Below are 23,950 nucleotides of genomic sequence, written 5' to 3' on the forward strand. Positions count from 1 at the left end.
CTCTATTGAGAATATGAATGGCGGTTTTTAACGCCTCTATCCACAGACTCATCGGTAAAGTGGAGTAACTTATCATACTACGCACCATATCCATCAGGGTACGGTTACGCCTTTCAGCTACTCCATTCTGCTGAGGTTCGCCCGGTGTTGAATACTGGGCGACTATACCATTCTCCTGTAAGAACCTTGCAAAAGGTCCAGAAACTTGTCCATATGGGGTATGTCGACCGTAGTACTGTCCCCCACGGTCAGACCTGACTATCTTAATCTTTAAATAATGCTGATTTTCAACTTCTGCTTTAAATATTTTGAATTTATCCAACGCTTCTGTTCTTTCTTTAATTGGATAAATATAGCCAAAGCGAGAGTAATCGTCTGTGAATGTTATGAATGAATCATAACCATCCACATTTTTCACAGGAAAAGGACCACATATGTCTGTGTGAATAATATGTAGAATTCCCGCGCTTCGTTTGGCATCTTTCTTAATTTTCTTTACATACTTTTCTTTTATGCAATCTCTACATTGTTCTAAATCTGAGAGCTCTAATGGAGGAAGAATATCATTCTTAACTAGTCTTTCTATTCTCCCCCTCGAAATATGGCCTAAACGACAGTGCCATAATTTCGACAACGCATCGTGAGCTCTCTTTCGTTTTCTGTTTGCATTGTTCGATGATGATACATTCTCATTCACATCACATACGGAATTCACATTTTCACGAAGTGATAACAAATAAAGCTCGTCTTGTCGGAAGGCAAGACCAACATATTTATTATTAAACAATATCTGACATTTGCCATTTCCAAAATGGCAATCATAACCATCATGGTCCAACTTTGATACACTAATCAAGTTTCTTTGCAAAGAAGGTACATAAAGAACATCTCAAAGAAAAAGTATGAAGCCATCAGCAAGCTCTAGAGGAAGATCGCCAACGGCCTCAACATCTGCTTGTACTCCATTTACGACTTTAATGAAACTTTCGCTTCTTTGCAAAGTTCTCATCGAATGGAATCCCTGTAATGAATTAGCAACATGAATAGTTGCACCTGAATCAATCCACCAAGTAGATTTTGAAAACTTTACATACAAGGATTCATTTACGAACGTAATAATGTTCTCACCTTTATTTTTCATTATCATCTTTAGGAAATCAGGACAATTCTTCTTATAATGTCCTGTCTTCTTACAGTAGAGACACTGATCTTTATCCACTGGGAATTGCTTGTTCTGAGACTGTTACATGGGACCCTTTCTAGATGACTTAGAGAAAGAACTGTTATTATAGTTCTTTTTCTTATCTTTTAGGTAGTTGACAGTACCACCTTGTGAAACTTTTATTCTTTCCTCCTCCTGCACACACATGGCTATGAGCTTTTCTAAATCCCATTTTCAGGCTGTATGTTGTAATTAACAACAAAGGTGTCAAATTCTTTGGGCAAAGAAGCAAAAATCAAATGAATAAGAAACTCATCCTTGAGTGCTAAATCCATTGGTTTGAGCTTAGATGCCAGATTGCTCATTCTCAGTATGTGCTCTCTAATGCCACTGCCGCCACCAGAGTACCTTTCTGTTACCAGCTGCTTGATTAGCTAGGTTGCATATGTCTTTGAAGAGCCAATGAACTGACTCTTTATTCTTTCTAGGTACTCTGTGACCGTGTCACAGTCTGGAATTGAGCCCATAATAGCAGGCTCAATCGTGTTCTTTATCACTGCCAAACACTTCTTGTTGGCAGTGACCCATTTCCTATGCTCAAGGTCATAGGACATCTTTACGGGAGCAAAATCCCGCTCTCTGTTCTGCCATGCAGCATCAGTCTCATCTGTCTCTCTCACCGGTGCCATAGGTTCTTTGGGACATGGTGTGGTGACTACCAAGTCCACCTCAGCGAGGATGAAAGCCAGGTCTATCTTTTTCTTCCACTCAATATAGTTATCCCCTTTGAGAGTTGGGATATCTTTGATATAAGCCATCAAGAAGTATCCTCCTGAAAACACAATTTCTCTTTAAAGTGAGAACATAATATATATAAAATAAAACAATAATAATTTGCATGCCTTAGTTTCAACGTTGGTCAAAATTAAAACATACAATTGTTTTATATATTAAATCTACATCACCGTTGGGCAGAAATAGAAATAATGCATAACAAAAACCATAATAACATCAATATTATAATATTGCTATTAATCAATGTTGGTCAGAATAACAACAATATTATAATCAATTTAAAATATATCCATTTTCAAAATTAAATTCTCCCGTTGGTTTGAATTTAATAATGAAAATTACATCTTTAAATACGCAGCGGAAACTTTGAATAAAATTCTCATGATAATATTTTCCAGAAGCAACTTTACTATTTACTGAACAAAAATATCATTGGATAAATTTTGTACAGAAATTAACATCAAAACTTAGTTCAAATCATTCGAATATGCATCAAAATTTGCTTCTGGAAAATAAAATTGAATTTTTTGCTCTGTTCAGCGGCGGCCCAGCGAAATGCGGCCCATGGCCTGCTTCACGCGCGCGCGCCAGCGCTCCCGGCCCAGCTGATTTCCCGCGGCCCAGTAGAGCCCACGGCCGGCTCGCGCGGACGCGCGCGACGCCTCCTCCGCGCCCAGGCCGCAACCTGGGCCTGGGCCACGAGTTCCTTTCCCCGCCTGGGCTGAATGTGGCCCGATGCGCTGGTGGCCATTGATCTCCGATCGATGGTTCTCCTCGCTTTTCGGCCGAATAAAAACTCGCCCCGGCCGCACCCCTCTAGAAACCCTAGGTTCATTCTCTCCCTCTCCTTTCTCAACGCGCAGCGCAGCTCGGAGAGACCCGCAGCAGCAGCCATCCTCAGTGGCCGAGGGGGAAGAAGAGTGGCTCCGTCCAGCGCCCTCTCGCCGGCGTGCGTGCTCGCCCGAGGCTGAGCACGCCGCCGTCGAGGGGCCGCATGGTGGTGCCCTATTGCCGTGACCGCGCGTGCGAGGTGCAGTGCGGATCTCGGCTCTGTCCCGCGCGCCGTTCGGGAGCGACGCCGCGGTCTCCTTTCCGTGCGGTGGCGATGCCGCCGGCGGTGGGTAAAAGCCCAGGTAGGCTTCCTTTTTAGGGTTAGGGTTTGCTTCTATTGAATCCGAATCGAGTTCGAATTCACTTTTCTTTTCATTCATTTTTCGTTGCTTTTGATTCGGAAAACCGAGATCTACACCCTAGGCTGACTAACTGCTAGGGTTAGGGTTTCCTTTTTTTTTGTTGAAACCGTGTCCACTTTTCCCGTACCCGATCTGATTTAGGGTTAGGGTTCGATGTTGAGACCATGTCTCAATCTGTTCGCACTTTTCCCGTACCCGATTGAGGGTTAGGGTTCGATTTCTTTCTTTCCCCGATCCAGATCTACCGCTAGAAAGGCTCTGGTACCATTGTTAGTTTCTGTGGATCGACTAGGGTAGATCTAGGCGGATGTACTGTTGAACATGATGAACTAGAACAGGCAGAGAGTGGGAGAAAGGAGAGGAGAGTGAGGAGTTCACAGACCATCGGATCCCGTGGAGTTGGAGCTCGATCCGGCCATCGCTGGTTCGTTGATGGAGGCAGCACACGGGCAGCGGCGGTCGGTGAGGAGAGGCGACGCAGTGGAGGCGATGATGCAGTGCAGTGGCAACGGCGAAGTCAGTGGAGCTTCCCGTCGCTGGCTGCGCGCCCTCTCAGATCGGTCTAGGGTTTGTCGGTGGGGTTTGCAGCTCACGGTGAACCTCGTACCTCGAGCCGCCGGCCCCCCACCTCTTTATATAGCGCAGTGCGATGGGGCCCACCAACCATGTAGGGTTGGGCGCCCCCGATCAGGGCGCGTGACCAAGGCCCAATAGGCTGTTGGGCTTATTGGCTGGGAAATCAATCTAACACTCCACAGTAAAGGTCGCCACGAGCCGCTCGTTCATCTCTGGAGTTATTTTCCGCTGTACATGATCCAGAACGGCCTCTATGTTCTCAGTTCCCTCTGACTGATACAACTCTTTATAGAACTCCGAAATCAGAACCCCCATCTCTTGGATATCCTCTGTCACCTGCCGATCTTGTTTACGGAGTCTTGTAATTCGTCGCCTCTTGGAGATGGAAGAATTTTGTGTTGCGATCGCCGGCCGATAACCACATGATCTGTGATCTTTGCGGCCACATAATTTCCTCACGATGATGCAGCTCCAGAATCCTCTCTGTGATATTTATTTCCTCGCTAGTCGGGCCTGTGCGATGTGAATCAGACCGTAGCTTGTCCAGTTCCACGTTCAGCTTTCTTAATTCTTGCCTAACGTGACCAAAAGATTGCAGCCCCCATACGCCTAGTTGGCCTGCTACCGCTGCCAACTTCTTTTCAAACTCCCCCAACGTGCTTACCTTGTCACCATTTTTCCATATGTGCTGCAGCATAGGAAGGAATTCAGAATGAGATTCCCACATAAGCTCGTACCTGAAATTGTTCTTCCGCCTGCCTCGTGCTCGGTCATCATGTCGCTTCCACCGCAGCAGAATTGGTTCGTGATCCGAAGCTGCTGCTGTCAGGTGGGATACTGAAGCTAGTGGGAAACGATCACGCCAATCAGCGCTAGCAAGCGCACGATCGAGGCGGACCCGACAAAACTCGCCTCCTGCCACCTTCTTCTCATAAGTCCAACTGCGCCCTCCTAAAGATGTCAACGAGGCCCCGTTCCCTGATTCCGAATTCACCGATTAGGGGACGGTAATAGTACAAATCTTCTCATCATGAGGAATTAAATGGGAAAAAAATCATCCTCATTGGGTATGACGGGGACGGAGATAATATGCATGCCTCCGTCTCCGTTCCCCGCGGGGACCCGAAATATTTAAGGCCCAATTCCATGTGCACTAAGGAGGCTCCTGCTTAAGCTTGCTGGGCCGGCCTGTCAGCCTCCTCCCCCGTTCGAGCAATGGGCCGGATGCGACGGGAGGTCCAATAAAAAAACACGTTGCGTTTGGTGAAGAACTGGAGATGAGGTAAAGCTTTAGTACCACATCGGCTATGGAGTGCGGAGCGCGGAGAGAGGGAGCTATAAAATAAGGGGCACCCCAGCCAAAACAAAGCAAAATTGTGTTCTCTGCACCGTTGGTTTCCATTTCGGACTAATAGGCCAGCATGGGCCTATGTTTCTGCAGCTGCTACTGGTCTTCAACAAAGCTAGCACTTCAGGTGGTGAGTTGATGCGGGGATGGGGATCCCCGCGGGGTTTAAATCCCCGAGCGGGGAAGGGGATGGGGGAAGAAGTGCTCCTCGTGAATGGGGAAGAAGTGCTCCCCGTGAGCCTTCGTGAGGACGGGGACGGAGGAAATTTGCCCCCGCGGGGACGGGGACGGAGCAGTAACCCCCGACGGGAAATTCACCGTTGACATCTCGACGCCCTCCTAGATCAAAAAGGGTGCATACATCAACCATCTCTCGGAAACCCTCAATCCGATCGATGTAAAACTTCATTAAAGTCACCAATGCACATCCATGGTAATGACGATGAATGCCACGTGCCGCGAGTGGTTGGGACCAGAACGCCACGTTCACACGTGGCCCAGCCCAGCCCAGCCCACCAGGCATGAATGGAGGCAATTCTTACATGGGCCTCACAGCGTTGTGTTCGGAGGCCTCTTTGCTCGCAACTACTATGCACGCCGGCTCCCTTTGTACCTAACAGCCCTATACTCCCCTCGATGGGCCTGATATCAACCCAACATGTACCCATGAAATCAAATAATAAACGGAAATACTACGACACGGTCACAGCGGGTGTCCGGTCCCACTTGGCACTGTTTTCCATTGGCCCGCGCGGGTCAACGTTACGTGCCTCCCCAACAGTCAGCAACACCCTCTTGCACACGTGAAAGAACAGCGTGGGAGCCGCGCTACGCGCGCATGCGCGCCCTTGCCACGTAGTCCCGCGAGCCCCATGCTGACCTGCCACCGGTCGACCCCACACACGCCAGCACGTACAACTGTTTTGCACACGTCCTGCACAGTATGTGCTCGCCTTGCCCGTGGGGTCCACGCGCAGGCTCACACTACGCCAGCCGCAGGTGCTCGACCTTGCCTTCTTGCTCGTTAGGGGTGCTCGTGGCCTCCCACATGTGCTCCCTAGGCTGCCGAGTAGGTGCTCGCCCAGGGGTGCTGCGACCTCGCGCCTAGGCTGTCGAGTAGGTGCTCGCCTAGGGTCACATAGTGCTCGCGACTCCACTGGCGCATCAGCGAGCTGAATGAGTTGACACCGACTTTTCCGCCGACGAGCTGCACAACGACGAGCCTTCATTCGCCCAAGCACCAGGGGGACATTGCGCTGAAAGCGCATGTTGCAAGCGTATATTTCAAGTGTTTCAGATGTTTCATCTGGATGTTGCATGTGTTTCATCTGGATGTTGTAAAAGCAGATCGGGATGTTGCACACGTTGCAATGAATATACACGTATGTTGCAAGTGTATGTTCCAATTGTTTCAACTGTTTTTAGAAGCATGTTGCAAATATGTGTTCCAAATGTTTCATCTGCTTCGTCTGGATGTTGCATGTGTTTCATCTAGATGTTGCATATGCTGTTGTGACTATACATGTATGTTGCAAGTGTGTTCCATATATTTCATCCATTTCAGACGTATGTTGCAGTGGCTATACACATATGTGTGCAAACGTATGTTTTGCAATGTTTCACCTTGTTTCATGACGTATGCTGTAGCAAGTGTTGCTCCCCACGCGCTCTGACTCGCGGGCACGTACACGCTGCATGCACCAAGCCCGTGCTCCCTCGTCAAAGTGCATGTGCGCATGGAGATTGCAGAGCGCCAGAGCGGGCCAACAACAAATAGACATAGAACCAGACGTCCCTGCACCACCAGGCGTGGCCCCCACAATGCAGAATGCAGCCGGATCAACACAAGGATATGCGCGCTATGCTCCCTTTCTCTCTCATGCAGCTAGACGGCCCCACACACATGCTCTCCCGTGTAGGCGCAGCAGCAGCAAGCATGGGGCGCAGGAGCACGCGGGTAGGCGTAGCAACAGCACGCACGGGGCACGGGTGCACGGACGTCAGGACATGTGTATCGGTCCGGACGTCCGGCGTTAGCGTTGCCCAATAATAAACACATCACATCCCTCTCATCAACAAACACACACACATGTTGTCAAAACACACACACACACACGTGAAAAATGTCCAAATCCTGCGTGCCGGATAAAATCAGAAGGTTTTACAGTCCACCACGCATCGTGTGTTACCATCATTCTTACCGTGAGCATGCTTTAGAGCTGAGCAATCTTGTTTGTATGTAAGTGAGGGTTGACAAATATAGTACGAATGTTCTTCGTTAACCGCATAACCTATTGCTAAACCTTCACCTACAAATAATTACCAAATAGGCCATGGCAGTCGTCTCCAACATGTAGCAAGGCAGCATGAATCATGCCCGTGTCCTCCATCTGAACCAGTCGCATACACTCCATGTCCAGGAGAGCTGCTTCGACCAAAATCTGTGTCTGATGACCTCCTACTATTTGTCTATTTTATTACAAGGATACTTAATGCTTCTTAGTAAGGCGATGGGTCTAGTTATGGAAAAAGAAGGGGCGGATTATATTTTTGCAAATCTAATAACATGGCCAATGCAAACAGCGGTGTCACCCTGTCGGCGGTAGTACTCTGTTTTCTGGAAACAGAGCAAATTTTTGCACGATACTCTGTTTTGCCTGAAGCAGGGCAAGATGTGGACTCCACCAGTGTTTCACACTTCTTCTTCTCCTTCTTCTTCTTTTTTGCCCAGGTAAAATATTGCAGATAACCATATATATGATCATTATTATTCATGCTACCATCAGTGCCGGGCCCACATTGCGAAGATATTTTTGCTTATCATTCCTTCCACCACGGAAGTCCACAAGAACCACATCGCTTGTTGGTCGTTGACTCGCTGCTCACAGAAATACAGACAGAATGCATCTCTTCCCACTTCACCGAGTTGACAGTGTTGAATTTTCAGCAAGGCTGGATCTGCACTCTGCAGCGCATGCCTGTTTTCTAGCTCACCCATATCCATGTATCGAATTAATTTCGCCAGTTCGCAGTTTGTTCCAAAGCTCAGATTTTGATGACCTGAAAGATGAATTGGTTTGTGAGATTCAGGTATGGAGGTTACGATCTTACACATGTACTCTCTAAGCACCCCAAGCAAACGCACGCAGCAACCATGGCAGAGACTGTTGTGGGAGCACTGCTTGTCAAACTAGGCCCAGCCATGGCGAAAGAAGCAGCAACCTATGGCGCATCCCTGCTCTGCAAGGAAGCGTCTGCCCTCAAGGCTCTCTTTGGCGAGATCCGCAAAGCCGAGGCCGAGCTGGAGATGATGAAGGCCTACCTGCGTGAATCAGAGAAGTTCAAGGATACTGATGAGATTACTGGCATCTTCATTGAGAAAATCCGGGGTCTATCTTTCAAGATCGAGGATGTTGTCGATGAGTTCATGTACAAGCTTGAGGACGATAAGCATGGATGATTTGCAGCCAAGATGAAGAAGAGGATTAAACATGTCAGGACTTGGCGACGCTTAGCTCTCGAGCTTCGTCACATCAATGAGGAGATTGAAGAGGCTGCAAAAAGGAGAGACCGTTTTGCCATCCCAGGAACAGGATGTTGTAATGCTATTCGGATCGTCTAGTAGGGATCTAGCCGGGATGCATGATAGATCAAAGACCTAGAACTAGTTCTAGTACTATCAGAGAAAAACAGAGAGGGGTAGTTTAGGTCTTACGACCTGACACCGTGGAAGGAGTAGATCCAGAGGCCTCCATCAGGTTCGCTGGTGTAGACTGCGCACGGACAACGACGGTGGGGGAAGACGGCTCGGAGATGCGGTGCCGGCGGTGAAGATGACGACGATGCAGTGTTGTGGTGGAGGTACTTTCCGTCACTGGCTGCGCCTCTCACTTAGATCGGGTTTAGGGTTTTGTTGGTGGGGAGGTCGGCTCAGGTCAACCTCGTGATTAGAGCCGCCGGCCCTCACCTCTTTTTATAGCGCAGGGTGACAGGGGCCCTCCAGCCATGGTGGGCTGGGCGCCCCCGATCAGGGCGCGAATCAAAGGGCCCAACTGGGCCGTTGGGTCCAGTTAGATAGAGATCAATCTAACAATCTCCCCCTTGATCTCTTTCCATTTTTCACTTTCATTTACTTTTGTTCATTCCATTACAGATTAGCGCATAGAGCATGTCTCATCGTCACGGTCCATTGCCGATAGATTTAACAGCTACAACACACTATTCTGTTCTAAAATAGATACTTATCTTTGGGCCTTCTTTTATCCAGGAATTATAGGCTTTCCCTTAAACCCATGCCGGCTACATGTTCTCTGAACACGTTGGGTGGTAAGCCTTTTGTAAGCGGATCCGCGAGCATCTTTACTGTACTTATATGCTCGAGACTTATAGTCTGATCCCAGACTTTATTTTTCACAACATAATACTTTATGTCAATGTGTTTGGCAGCACCACTTGACTTATTGTTGTGAGCATACTGTATTGTAGGATTATTATCGCAGTATAACTTTAGTGGTCTATAGATGTCGTCAACCACCTTTAAACCAGATATGAACTTCTTTAGCCAGTTCACCTACCCCGTTGCCTCATAACACGCTACAAACTCGGCATACATTGTGGACGATGTAGTGACGGTTTGCTTTGAGCTTTCCCATAAAATAACTCCTCCCGCGAGAATGAATATATATCCAGACGTGGATTTTCTATTATCTCCCGCATAATCAGAATCTGAATATCCCACTATATAGAGTGAATCAGATCTTCTATACGTCATCATGAGGCCTTTCATTCCTTGCAAATAACGCAAGACTTTCTTTACCAATTTCTAGTGTTCTATTCTAGGATTGCTCTGTAATCTGCCAAGTAACCCGGTAACAAATGCCAAGTCAGGACCCGTGCACACTTGAGCATATTGCAAGCTTACGACAGCTGAAGCATATGGAACCACTTTCATTTGATCGATCTCATATTGGTTCCTGGGGCATTGAAAATCCCTATATATGTCGCCCTTGACTATAGGAGCAGGTGAGGGACTACATTTGTGCATACTGAATTTCTTTAAGACTTTTTCTATGTATGCTTTTTGTGACAGTCCTAATACCCCTTTTCTTCTATCTCGGTGAATCTCGATCCCTAGAACGAACGAAGCTTCACCAAGATCTTTCATATCAAATTTTGAGGACAAAAACTTCTTTGTCTCTAGTAGTAGACTGACATCACTACTAGCAAGTAAGATATCATCCACATACATGACAAGAAAGATAAACTTCCCATTCTTAAACTTTGCGTAGACACAATTGTCCTCAACATTATCTTTAAACCCAAAATTCTTTATTGTCTGATCAAACTTTAAGTATCACTGTCTTGAAGCTTGTTTTAATCCATAAATGGATTTCTTTAGGCGGCATCCCATTCGTTCTTTTCCTTCCATGACAAAACCTTTCGGTTGTGCCATGTAAACATTTTCCTCTAAGTCTCTGTTGAGAAATGCCGTCTTTACATCCATCTGATGTAATTCTAAATCTTAATGTGCCACTAATGCCATTATAATTCTGAAGGAATCCTTACATGAGACTGGAGAAAATGTCTCATTGTAATCAATCCCTTCTCTTTGTGTAAAGCCTTTTGTCACAAGTCGGGCTTTATATCTCTCTATATTCCCTTGAGAGTCAAGTTTTATTTTGTAGACCCATTTACAGCCTACTGTTTTGGCTCCTTTAGGAATTATCTCCAAATATCAAACTTTATTTGCATTCATTGATTTCATTTCATCTTTCATGGCCTCAAGCCATTTTGATGAATGATCACTTTTCATGGCTTCTTCAAATGAGGTGGGATCATCCTCCATTTAAAATTCCTTAGTGTTGTACACTTCATAATCAGCGGGAATAGCTGATTTTCTAACTCTTTGAGACCTTCTAGGGGCCTCCTCATTTGGCATATTTTCTGTTTGAGGCTGTTGTTGCTCCCCCCTCATGTGTGGCAATAGGTTCTATAGGATCCTGAAGAACAGGTCCCTCATCATCATTCATTGTTGCCACAGGTGGAATAACAACAGGTGCTGACACCACAGTATCTTACGCTGTTGGTGCAACGACAGCTGGTAGTGAGAAAAATGGCTCATGAATCATCGAAGTGGGCGTATACACCCGCTTCTCTTCAAGGTCAATTTCTTGAGCTACTATGCTCCCCCTTATCATTTCATCTTCTAGGAAGACAACGTGTCTCGTTTCCACAAACTTTGTATGTCTATCTGGACAGTAGAAACGAAAACCTTTTGACTTTTCTGGGTAGCCAATGAAATAGCAACTCATTGTTTTGGGATCTAGCTTCCCAATGTTTGGGTTAAAAACTTTAGCCTCAGCAGGGCTCCCCCACACATGCAAGTGGTTAAGTGAGGATACTCTTCCTGTCCACAACTCATACGGTGTTTTGGGCACTGACTTACTTGGTACTCTATTGAGAATATAAATGACGGTTTTTAACGCCTCCATCCACAGACTTATCGGTAAAGTGGAGTAACTTATCATACTGCGCACCATATCCATCAGGGTATGATTGCGCCTTTCAGCTACTCCATTTTGCTGAGGTTCGCCCGGTGTGGAATACTAGGCTACTATGCCATTCTCCTGTAAGAACCTTGCAAAAGGTCCAGGAACTTGGCCATATGGGGTATGCCTACCGTAGTACTCTCCACCACGGTCAGACCTAACTATCTTTATCTTTAAATTGTGTTGGTTTTCAACTTCTGCCTTAAATATCTTAAATTTATTCAATGCTTCTGTTCTTTCTTTGATTGGATAAATATAACCATAACGGGAGTAATTATCTGTGAATGTTATGAATGAATCATAACCATCCACACTCTTTATAGGAAACAGACCACAGATGTCTGTGTGAATGATCTGTAGAATTCCTGCGCTTCATTTGGCATCTTTCTTAATTTTCTTTACATACTTTCCTTTTATGCAATCTCTGCATTGTTCTAAGTCTGAGAGCTCTAATGGAGGAAGAATATCATTCTTAACCAGTCTTTCTATTCCCCCCTCAAAATATGGCCTAAACGACAGTGCCATAATTTCGACAATGCATCGTGAGCTCTCTTTCGTTTTCTGTTTACATCCGCAGACAAGGATACATTCACATTGTCGCACGCAACGTTCCCATTATCGCATACAACATTCACATCATCACATAGTGATAACAAATAAAGCTCTTTCTGTAAGATAGCAATACCAACACATGCATCATTAAATGTTATCTTACATTTGCCATTTCCAAAATGGCAATCATAACCATCGTTGTCCAAACATGACACACTAATCAAATTTCTCTGTAGGGAGGGAACATAAAGAACATCTCTCAGTATAAGTTTGAAACCATCAGCAAGCTCTAGAGCAACATCGCCAACGCTGTAACATCAGCTTGGACTCCATTTGCGACTTTAACATGTCTTTTGCTTCTTTGAGTAGTCCTCGTCGAACGGAATCCCTGTAAAGAATTAGCAACATGAATAGTTGCACCTGAGTCAATCCACCAAGTAGATTTTGAATACTGTATATATAGGGATTCATTTATGAACGTAATAATGTTCTCACCTTTCTTTGCAATTATCATCTTTAGGTAATTGGGACAATCTTTCTTGTAATGTCCCATTTTCTTACAGTGGAGACATTGATCTTTCTCAACTGTGAACTTATTTTGCTGAGGCTGATGCAGCATGGGACCCTTGCCCTTTGACTTTGAGGAGAAGTTAGTATTCTTTTTCTTATTATCTTTTAGATAATTAATAGTGCCACCATTGGCAGCTTTCATTCTCTCCTCCTCTTGCACACACATGGCCATGAGCCTCTCCATGTCCCATTTCTCGGGCTGAATGTTATAGTTGACAACGAAAGTGTCAAACTCTTTTGGCATGGAAGCAAAAACCAGATGGATGAGGAACTCATCCTTGAGAGCCAGATCCATTGGTTTGAGCTTAGATGCCAAATGGCTCATCCTCAGTATATGCTCTCTTATGCCACCATTACCAGAGTATCTCCCTGTCACCAGCTGCTTTATCAGCTGGATAGCATATGTCTTTGAAGAGCCAGTGAACTGACTCTTTATTCTTTCGAGATACTCAGTGACAGTGTCACACTCTAGGATTGAGCCCACAATAGCAGGCTCAATCGTGTTCTTTATCACTGCCAAACACTTTTTGTTGGCAGTGACCCATTTTCTATGCTCAAGGTCATAGGACATTCTTTGGGATGCAAAATCCCTCTCTCTGGTTGCCCAGGCGGCATCAACCTCGTTTGTCTCCCTCACCGGTGCCACAGGCTCTGTGGGACACGGTGTGGTGACTACCCAGTCCACCTCAGCGAGGATGAAAGCCAGGTCGATCTTTTTCTTCCACTCAATATAGTTATCACCTTTTAGAGTGGGATCTCTTTGATACAACTCCTCAAGTTGTATCCGCCTGAAAACACAATTCAAATGTTGTGAGAACATAAATAATAATAATAACAATTGCATGCCTTATTTCCAACGTTGGTTAAAATTAAAACATACAATTGTTCTCTACACTAATTCTACATCACCGTTGGGCAGAAATAGAATTAATGCAAGACAAAATATTATAATATTGCCATTAATCAACGTTGGTCAGAATAATAACAATATTATAATCAATTAAAACATACCCTTTTTTCAAAATTAAATTCTCCCGTTGGTTCGAATTTAATAATGAAAATTACATCTTTAAATACGCAGCGGAAAATCTTTCAATTTGATGAATTTTACCCATAGGGAAAAATACTTTTTCTATTTTCTTTTGAGCCATTTCCATTTTTCAATTTTCTGGAAAAAGAGAAAATCGAAAACAGGCTCATACTTTACTGTTTCGGCCCAAAACCGGCAAAACCGGCTCGGCCCATTTCTTCTCGCGCGCTCAGGCCGCAACCTAGGCCTAGGCCGGCAAAGTCCCGTGTGTCCGCGCGCCCACCTAGGCCGCGACACTGGCCCATTCGATCTCGGCCATCCATTTTGATCCGACGGCCGAGCACGCATCTTGCTGAGAATAAAAGCATGACGCCGCGCGCGCTGGGGAAAAACCCTAGGTCATTTTCATTCTTCCCGACCCTCTCTCTCTTCACCCTCAGTACCGCAGCACCGAGCGATGAGCTTCGACGGCAAGAGCGAGCAGCGAGCCCTGGCGCCGTTGCCGGCGTGCGCGCTCCCCAGCGGGTGAGCGCGCCGCCGTCGAGCGGCCTGGCCACGGTGCCCCCGTGGCCTGTTCCGGCGAGCAGTTCACCCCTGGCCGGCCCTTTCTTTTGCCCGCACGCCGGCGTGCACAACGGCGAGGTGAGCCACCCCCTTCCCCTCTTCCCCTTTCGGTTTCTTTGGTTCTTGTGCTCGGATTTCATCCGATTTCCCGATTAGGGTTAGGGATGGTCACTATTTTTCTTTTTCCTGAATCGATTTCGGGTTTTAGGGTTCGGTTTTGTCATGAAAATGAGCCCTCAATCTTTCTTTAACCCAGTTAGGGTTAGGGTTCATCCGAATCCACTGCTTTTCTCAGATCCGAAAGGATCGGAGTTTTGGTTCAACTGAACGTCGGCCGAAACCCTCTTCTTCTTAGATCCGCACTGGATCTAATCATCTTTTCCCTTTTCTAAACGGTTCACCCGTTCTAGATCAAAACCCTAGAAACCAAGCTCTGATACCATTGTTGTAATGCTATTCGGATCATCTAGGTAGGGATCTAGCCGGGATGCATGATAGATCAAAGACCTAAAACTAGTTCTAGTGCTACCAGAGAAAAATAGAGAGGGGTAGTTTAGGTCTTATGACCTGACACCGTGGAAGGAGTAGATCCAGAGGCCTCCATCGGGTTCGCTGGTGTAGACTGCGCATGGGCAGCGATGGTCGGGGAAGACGGCTCGGAGATACGGAGTCGGCGGTGAAGATGACGACGGCGCAGTGCTGTGGCGGAGGTACTTCCCGTCACTGGCTGCGCCCCTCACTTAGATCGGGTTTAGGGTTTTGTTGGTGGGGAGGTCGGCTCTGGTCAACCTTTTGATTAGAGTCGCCGGCCCCCACCTCTTTTTATAGCGCAGGGTGACAGAGGCCCTCCAGCCATGGTGGGCTGGGCGCCCCCGATCAGGGCATGAATCAAAGGGCCCAACTGGGCCGTTGGGTCCAGTTAGATAGAGATCAATCTAACACAGGAATCACAAGAAACGGCGACCAAACTCAATCTGATGCTTCGTGTTTTGCGAGGGAAGAGGATCTAGTTGGTATTGAAGATAATGCAGCCAAACTCAAGGGGTGGCTAGTTGATGATCTGGAAGAAAAGAACATCAAAATCACCACGGTTTGGGGGATAGGTGGAGTAGGTCAAACTACCTTAGTTGATCATGTCTATAAGACTGTGAAAGCGAGCTTTGATGCTGCTGCATGGGTAACTGTATCCAAGAGTTACCAAGCTGCTGACTTGCTGAAGAGAATTGCTATAGAGTCTGGCATCTCAATTACCAATTATAATATGGGTGTAAGAAGATTAGTTGAGGCCATTCGTGAACATCTTCAAGGTAAAACTTATATCTAGGTTTTGGATGATGTTTGGGAACAAGACGTCTGGATAAATAATATCATGCCCGTCTTTCCGACTAATCATACCTGTTGATTTGTTCTTACATCAAGAGTATCTAAAGTTGCATCATTAGCAACTAGTGCTTGCACGATTGAGCTGGAGCCACTACAAGAAAATCATTCTTATATGTTATTTTGCAAGCTAGTTTTTTAGAACAATGGTGAAAAAACATGCCCTTGGGAGTTGTTTGATTTGGCCGCACAGTTCTTTGAAAAATGTGTAGGCTTGCCGATTGCAATTGCATGCATAGGTCGCCTCCGGTCTTGTAGACCCCCAACATACACTGAATGGAAAAATGTGTACGAGAAGTTAGTGTTACAGCCAACTAAAAACACGATCCTTGGTGTTGATACTTGATACCATTCTGAAAGTCAGCTTGGAGGATCTTCCATATGAATTAAAGAATTGTTTCTTATATTGTGCACTATTTCCTGAGGATCATTTAATAAAGAGGAGGAGGTACGCGGTGGGCCTTCTGATGGAGCCGTTAGCCTCTTCCCCCACCCCACCCCGACCCGCCGCGCCGCCCCCACGGTGGCCAGCCCCAGATCCGCCGCCGTAGCCCACCCTCTGCCTCCCCCACCCCGCGATTCAGCCTCGCCGCGTCATGGCGAGTTGCCCGATGCCACTTTTGCCCACCGGGATGCCCTCTCCTCGGCTAGCGGTAGCGAGACCCGCAATGTGCCCGCACGGCGGCCACGCCTATCCTCCATCATCGTGGCCTCCCACAAGGTCCCACTCACCAAGGCAGCCTCCCCGGCACACACCCTAGCTTCCCAGCGTCGGGTCACCTTCAATGCCACTTCCTCAGTCAGCCTGCCCGCCAACCATCACCATAACTCCCCACCACCCACCCACCTCCCCCTCAAATCCTGCTTCAAATCCTCCTCCTCTGGCCTCGCTACCAGCGGATCCAGCAGCAGCGCAGCTTCCACCTCCTCCCTTGCTAGCACTAATGGCGTCGCCTATTCCCAATGCCTCGGCGACAAGACGACGTTTCAGATCGACGTGTGTGAGGAGGAAGGCTGGTCTTGGGTACTGCGCAGGCACTGGTGGCGCCACGCTGACTTCACTCTGGGAGAGTTACGCCGGACAACAACCCGCGTACCTCTGCCTCGCCCTGCCATTGCCGAATGCCTCAGAGGTAAATGCTTGAGATGTTTGACTGCAGGGCACCTTGCGGTAGCCTGCAATAAAGTGAAGTACTAAGGCAAAGTAGAGAAGATAACTATATAAAATAACTCAAGTCTTACGAAGAAGAAGAGGAATACAAGAGCTATACCAAACCTCCTTGAAGACTAGAGCCGGAGACCAGAGACTCACTCTAACTCCCAACTATACTAATACTACTACATCTTGAGAGAGTGGAGAAGCTTGCTCCTTGTGGTGTGTGTGAATGAGAGGGAGTGAGGGGTATTTATAGTGGTAGGAGGTGCCTTGGGGGAGCGGAGATGCTTCCTTGATCCTAGGGAATATTCTCTTTTGGTGGGCCCATGATTCCGTGTGATGTCTTCTTGTTGCCATTGGATCAAACCATCATTAGATGAAGGGTGGAGATGAAGTGGAGGTGTGTTTCTTTGCATGCCTCCATGCATTGAGCCGGTGAAGCAAGGGGGAGGTCTGCCAACCATAACAGGGTCAACCGACCCCTATGACAGGTCGGGTCTCCCCCCTTTGGTGTGGGACCTCTCCTCATCTTCCTTTGTGGGTATACATGCGTGGGGCCACTTTAATTCTTTGGATGATGGAGATGTGGGCCCTTTGATTCGTGGGTGATGATTGTGAGCCATCCAGATGAAACACACTTGTGATCCAATGGCTCATATTGCTTGGGAAGGTGTTGGGAGGAACATGGGAGCTTGGGAAGGCTAGTGGGCCCATAGGGGGGGGGTCAGCCAACCCCCTATGGTGGTCCCGCATGCTCATTTCTCTCTAATTCCAATAGTTCTGTAGGAAATACTCCATGGACATGTGGAACTTGTTATTTGATAAAATATGCTCATGATATGCTTATCTTCCTTTTATTCCGAGGCTGTTGACAGTGTTTTGAGTATGTGAAAATATGACATTTTCACCGTCAATAGCGTCCGCCAAGGTGACCCCCTCTCCCTTATGCTTTTCATCCTTGCCATGGATCCCCTGCAGTGCCTGCTGGATCTTGCGACCTAGGAAGGCATCCTTTCTCCGCTACCACCAACAACTATGAGATGAAGGATCTCCATGTATGCGGATGACGCGGTCATCTTCACCAATCCATTAAAAGATGACCTCGAAGCAATCAAATTAATTCTCCAAGTGTTCGAGACCTCCTCAGGGCTACACATTAACCTCCAAAAAAGCTCGATACATCCGATTAGATGTGACGAAGTTGACCTAGAACAAGTACTTTCCTCCTTCTCTAAGGTCAGAAGTACCTTCCCCTGCGCATACCTAGGCTTGCAACTCCACACAAGGACGCTCCAGAAGGTACATGTGCAGCCACTCATCAAGCGCATTGGCCAAAGGCTCCCCAGATGGAAAGGAAAATGGCTAAATAGAGTTGGCCGCTTGACGCTGGTATCCTCAGTGCTCTCATCTATGCCAACTTATCACCTAACAGTGTTCCCACTAGCGGCATGGGCTAGGAAGAAAATTGACAAAATTAGGAGATCCTTCCTCTGGAAAGGCGAAGAAAATGCAAATGGCGGGCATTGCCTTGTCAACTGGCCAACGGTGACTAGGCCACAAGACATCGGAGGACTAAGGATACTAGACCTAGAGAAATTTGGAAGAGCCCTTCGTCTTCGCTGGCTTTGGCAGGAATGGACCGATGATTCCAAACCATGGGCAGGTTCTGAACTTCCTTGAAATAATGATGACCGCCTCCTCTTTAAAGCCTCAACCACGATCGCGATTGGTGATGGAGCTAAGGCTTGGTTTTGGCATGATAATTGGCTTGATGGGGAGGCCCCCAAGAATTTTGCTCCACAGCTGTTCGAGTTGGCTAGGAGGAAGAACAAATCAGTGAAACAAGAACTTCAAAACAATGGTTGGATACACTCCCTAAGTAGCCATGTCAACACCACCGAGCACATCGAGGAATTTATCTCCCTTTGGATTAGAATCCAAACCATCCACTTGCAGCCGGGTGTGCGAGACTCCATTGCTTGGAGATAGACTGCTGACGGTTCCTACTCCACCCGTTTGGCATACAGGATTCAGTTCAAGGATCCTACGGCATTGTTGACGGTCACTAACATCAACTATAAACCATCAATTTAACCTGCATATATCCTTAAAATCAATCACCAACATAGGTTTAGAGGTTTGAAACTAACAAATTCCACAAGTCTTGGTGAATATTTGTATGCAGGCTGATTTATCCAGAAAATGGATCAAAAGGGTCACATGGTAACACATTTATTTGACCCGCAAGCATGTACATCTGTGACCATATGGAGTGGACCCACGTGCCTGCAAAAGATGGGGCCGAACGGTAGGTCGACCGACCTGCCTAGTGGGCCCATAGCCCTCCACCGCCTCGTGCACGCCTCTAAGATCTGCACCATTGATTTTAAGGCGGTTTGAAGTCGGTTTGATCCAACGATGGCCGAGGGAAGTGACGTGGATCGATGACGTGGCACTTACTTTCCCCCTACTCCATCTCCCCTATAAAAGGACCCCCATACCCCCTCCTGGACGCCATCCATTGAGATCAATGTGATCCATTGGGATCAAGAAACACCACAAGAGAGAAATCTCCATTATACTCTCAAGATGTAGAAGTAGAATAGTTAAGTTGAGAGTTAGGGAGAGTTGAGCTATGCTCAGGTTCTGGAGAAATCTTCGGAGACCTGTTATATCTTTGTATCTTACCTTTGCAAGACTCAAGCTTTAATAGAGTTATCTTCTCTATTTACTTGTATGCCTTTCATGTGTATGGTTAGTACATTTGTCACACATGCAAGGAAGATCTCGGACTGCGCCTCACTTCGGTCGGACACGTCCGAGGACTTCGCCTCCCCATGCGGATTGACTCCGTCAAGCTCTGACTACGTCCATTCGCCTACGACTCCACGCACTCGTCCGACTGCATCAAGCCACCCGAGACGCCAAGCTAAAACTCTTTTAAAAGTCATATCAAAGGAGTCCCTAGAATTACATCTTTTTAGGATGATATAGTATATATGACCTTAAGTTAACTTGAGCATAGGCCCTTCCATTTTGGTGGGGGCCCAGGGGGGTGGGGGGTGGGGCGGATATAATCTCCTATACCTAGAAAGTACTCCCTCTATTCTATAATATAGCGCATTTGAAAAAAATTAAGATAACTTAAGAGAACATTTAAATGACTCTTGTACCTATAGATTAAACCTAATTATAGAGTTTCTCCTCAATCTATAGATTTCCTTTTAGCAAACTTTGCCAAAAACATAAACACCATGTAGAATGTGTTGTATTTCAGTACAAATTTTAGAAGTCAGGATGGAGGGAGTAGTATTTTAGGAGATGGAGGTGCTGTAGCAAATCTTTTATCTCATCTCCTATATATCTATCTATAATTTTTAAGAGATCTCCTAAAATAAACATCATCTCTTTTAAATGAAGGAGAGAACCTCTTCTCTTCTGCCCCTAAAGAAATATAAGAAATCTCCTAAATGAGTAGACAACTGCTCTGCTCCGATGGAAATCTGTTTCATACCTCCTACTCCCTCTGTCTTGTAATATAGTGTATTCTAAAAATTTTAGGACAAATTAAGAGAGAACATAAAAGACGCATGTACTCTCATTTTATTTCCTAATCAGACACTATCATCAACGTGACTGATGGTGATTGGTTGATAAATGGAAGGTATTTAATGCAAAACTGGTTTTTGTCTTCTACAATGTATTATATTTGAGGACAAATTTTTAATGCTAGAATGCACTATATTACAGGACGGAGGGAGTATATAATATGCAGTATAAGGATAATACCACCGCTATGGCTGTGGGGTCCACGTCCCTTTTTATACGGACACTGGACACGGCCAAAGAAGAAGGGCATATGCAAATTTGTTGCAAACAGCGAGGCTGCTCTGTTTTGCCTGAAGCATGGCAAGTTTTGGCGCGCAAGCCTCACGTCATTTGGGTTTGTCAGTGCTGTTCGCGCGCAGCTGCACTCGTTTTTATTTCAAGTATACTAGTTGTTGAGTGCCCGGGAAGAATAATCTTATGCTCATGCTCGTGTTATATGTATGCACAACTATAGCCCAATATCATTTACGCTTATTCTTTAACTACTGACATAGGCAAGCATATAGTTAAAGGTATACGTATGGCTATACCAAGGAAAGTGTCCGTTCAAAGAAAAAAGAACAGGTAAAGTGCAGCAATTCACCTACCATGACTGCAAGTTTCAGCTAGAGTGGGCAGACTTAAAATTTTAAATAGTATATGTATCATCAATTCACCCCTTAGAGTATCAAAATTCTAAACTACAATCAAATTATATTTAAGTATTAAAGTTAACCTTCTGTTTCAGATCATGAAACAAAGTTAACCTTCTGTTTCAGATCAAAATCAGAATATCACCTTGCAGGTCATGAAAAAAAAGTTAACCTTCTGTTTCAGATCAAGATCAGAATATCACACCCACATGTACCGCGATATGTCCATTCGTGTGTATGAGACAAATGATAGACACCTTGTAGAGTATCACTTAGTGCAATAATCTCGTGACCAACTTAAAGAACAAGAGCTATTGACATTTGAATGGCCCTTTTCACAGGCTTACAAGAGAGGGCTCCCGAGCATAGATTGCACATATACAGCAAATTTAGCATTGGCTAACAACAAAAGCTTTCAGTAAACAAATCATATAGCGTTTTTTGCAAAAAAAAAAAGATATCTTAAGGGCATAGTTTTCAGGTTGGCCTGTCAATTTCGTGGCCACCACTGCTGTAGCAACAGGAGCACCTGCAACAAGTTCTGGCAATTAGAAATGGAGATGTAGCCAGGTATACATGAAATGCAGAGAGGTCCATCGTGGCTATTGCGTGGCAGTTTTGGGTTGCCATGCCAATGCAAACAGGTGTCTAAAAGTAGCCAAACAAAAGAATGACAATGAACAATTTAGACAGCAAGAACTTCGACATTGTCAATCAATTAAATATATCTCAGTTCAAATAGGGGACAACTGTGCATATGATTACAAACCACAAGTCCACAAGATGAGGCTGTTACATTCAAGTGTCAAACAGGAACAAGATGTAAAATATAGTAGCAGCATATATCAAATATGTTTTCTCAAATTCCGCAAGCAAACAACATGGCTAGAGGGGCTGCACAGGAGAGGATACTGCCGGTTGCCAGAGATGTTGATGGCGAGGCTTCTTGTTGTGTCAGCCATGAATCTTGTAACATTTGAACATCATTACAGCTGGTTGGTCCAGTCAAGAGTTCTTCTCCATCTCCAGTAAAAACATAATCTCTGGTGCTTTATTTTCTCTCTCTAATGCAAATAGCAAGTGATGGACCACACCAATTTCAGAGCATATCACTGAATTGTGTCAATTTGATAACATAGCTCAGTGTGACAACAGGGATTGAGATCACTCAATGCCCCTGAATAGAGTGTGGCAAAAATGGTAATGCTTCTGGATTGTAATCATTGAACATATATCCACTTGAGAGCATATCACTGAGTGCATAGAGAAAATATTGGTAGCACTATGACTAAAAAAGAGAATGTGTCCACCTGTAAAAGAAAAATCTCAAAGAAATCAGTAGATTATATTTGCAAGAGCCACGGCAAATTAATGCTAGCCTTCATAGCTAGGTTTCAACTTACTCATCCAAAACATGTAGTAATTGTTGTCTACCAATCCTATCTATCCCCGATTAATCTGAGCAATTCCTCAAAATAAATGAAAGGGAAAGAAGTTTTGATAGAAACCTTGTGACGAACAGACTGCGGGCGGTCTCCATGGACATGTCCTTGCAGGCATTGGGGCCCTGGTGGCCGCCAAATTCGAATTCAAGGCCAAAGAATGCATCTTCCACGCCAGCGCTAAGATGCTCCACAATGGCAGTTTGCCCTTCCTGCGCCATGGTTGTGAGCACGTGCCGACATTTGTGGAATCACATCGGCCCGGCAATCGTCAGCCTATACAGTTCAAAAAAAAAAAAATCGTCAGCTTGTAGGAAGGGGAGACAGAGGGAAACACATCATCTGCCCACCTTCTCTCTTTCTCCGCAGCAATTGATCCAAGGTCTCTTTAGTGGAAAAGGATTAGAAGGAGGCAGGAGAGGACGTACTCATCGAAGCTGATGCTGGAGGACCTGGAGGAGCCGCTGACTGTCTTCAGCTGCTGCAGATGTCCACAATCATGCTCCTGCCAGAGGTGCTGAAATCGCCCATCTCCTCACCAGCAACAGCCGAAGTGCCACCAGGCAAGGCAACTACGGAGTACGCGCTTACGCCGTCTTGGCGCGCAGCATCTGGCCAGCCTCGCCAGCGACCATCCTAGTGTCTCGGTGCTCGGGGAGATCAGGAGCCTTTGGGGGAAGCGCGCCGGCTGCAGCCGCACTGCGCCGGGCCGCAGGCTCGCAGCAGCCGCCTGCGAGGCTCCCGCCGTCCGCCGCGGGCCGCGCAAATCCCGTAGCCCACCCACGCCCGCCGCCGGCTGTAGACGCGCAGCGCCGTGCCGCGAGCTCACAGCTGTCGCGCTCCCGCCGCCGGCCGCGAGCTCGCAGGCTTCTCTAGTGGAACCGCTTTGCCATGAGGGTCCGCGATTTAGGGAGGAGCAGCGTTCAACTGGACACGCGGGTGGCGGCGAGGAGAGGCGATTTTCTCGGAGACGTGTGAGCGGTTGTGGTAGGGAGGTGAGCGCGGGTGTCGGTGCGGACTGCGGAGCGAGGACATTAGAGCGGGGCGGGGCGAGGACGATAACACGCGAGTCTTTTTATTCGTAGCTATGGATGAAAACGGATAGGATACGGACGCATATCACCCATATTATATTTGTTTTCATATTTCTGTTCGGATTCGGATTTGAATACGGATAGTGTCAACTATGTCGGATAGAATACGATTAGATATTGACGTCATAAATATACAATTTGAGTATTCGGATACGGATACGATATCGGATGTTGGATATTTGAACTCGGATACGGATAGATCTCAAACCCTCTAAACGGATTCGGTTTCGAATACGGTCGAAAAATATCCGTACCGTTTTCATCCCTGTTCGTAGTCGTAGAGTGTCCATTGGGCCATG

General features: G+C 46.3%; 1 long non-coding RNA gene across 1 annotated transcript; it reads right to left on the minus strand.

Annotated features, from left to right (window-relative positions):
* Nucleotides 1-21,751: 21,751 nt before the first annotated feature.
* Nucleotides 21,752-23,589, minus strand: LOC136486494 (uncharacterized). The gene is made up of 3 exons (XR_010766832.1): nt 22,986-23,589; nt 22,624-22,833; nt 21,752-22,425 (listed from the first exon to the last, which is right to left on the minus strand). It is a non-coding gene; the product is annotated as an uncharacterized lncRNA (long non-coding RNA).
* Between the last annotated feature and the right edge of the window lie 361 nt (nt 23,590-23,950).

The sequence above is a fragment of the Miscanthus floridulus genome, chromosome 10 (assembly GCF_019320115.1).
Source record: "Miscanthus floridulus cultivar M001 chromosome 10, ASM1932011v1, whole genome shotgun sequence".
NCBI lineage: Eukaryota > Viridiplantae > Streptophyta > Magnoliopsida > Poales > Poaceae > Miscanthus > Miscanthus floridulus.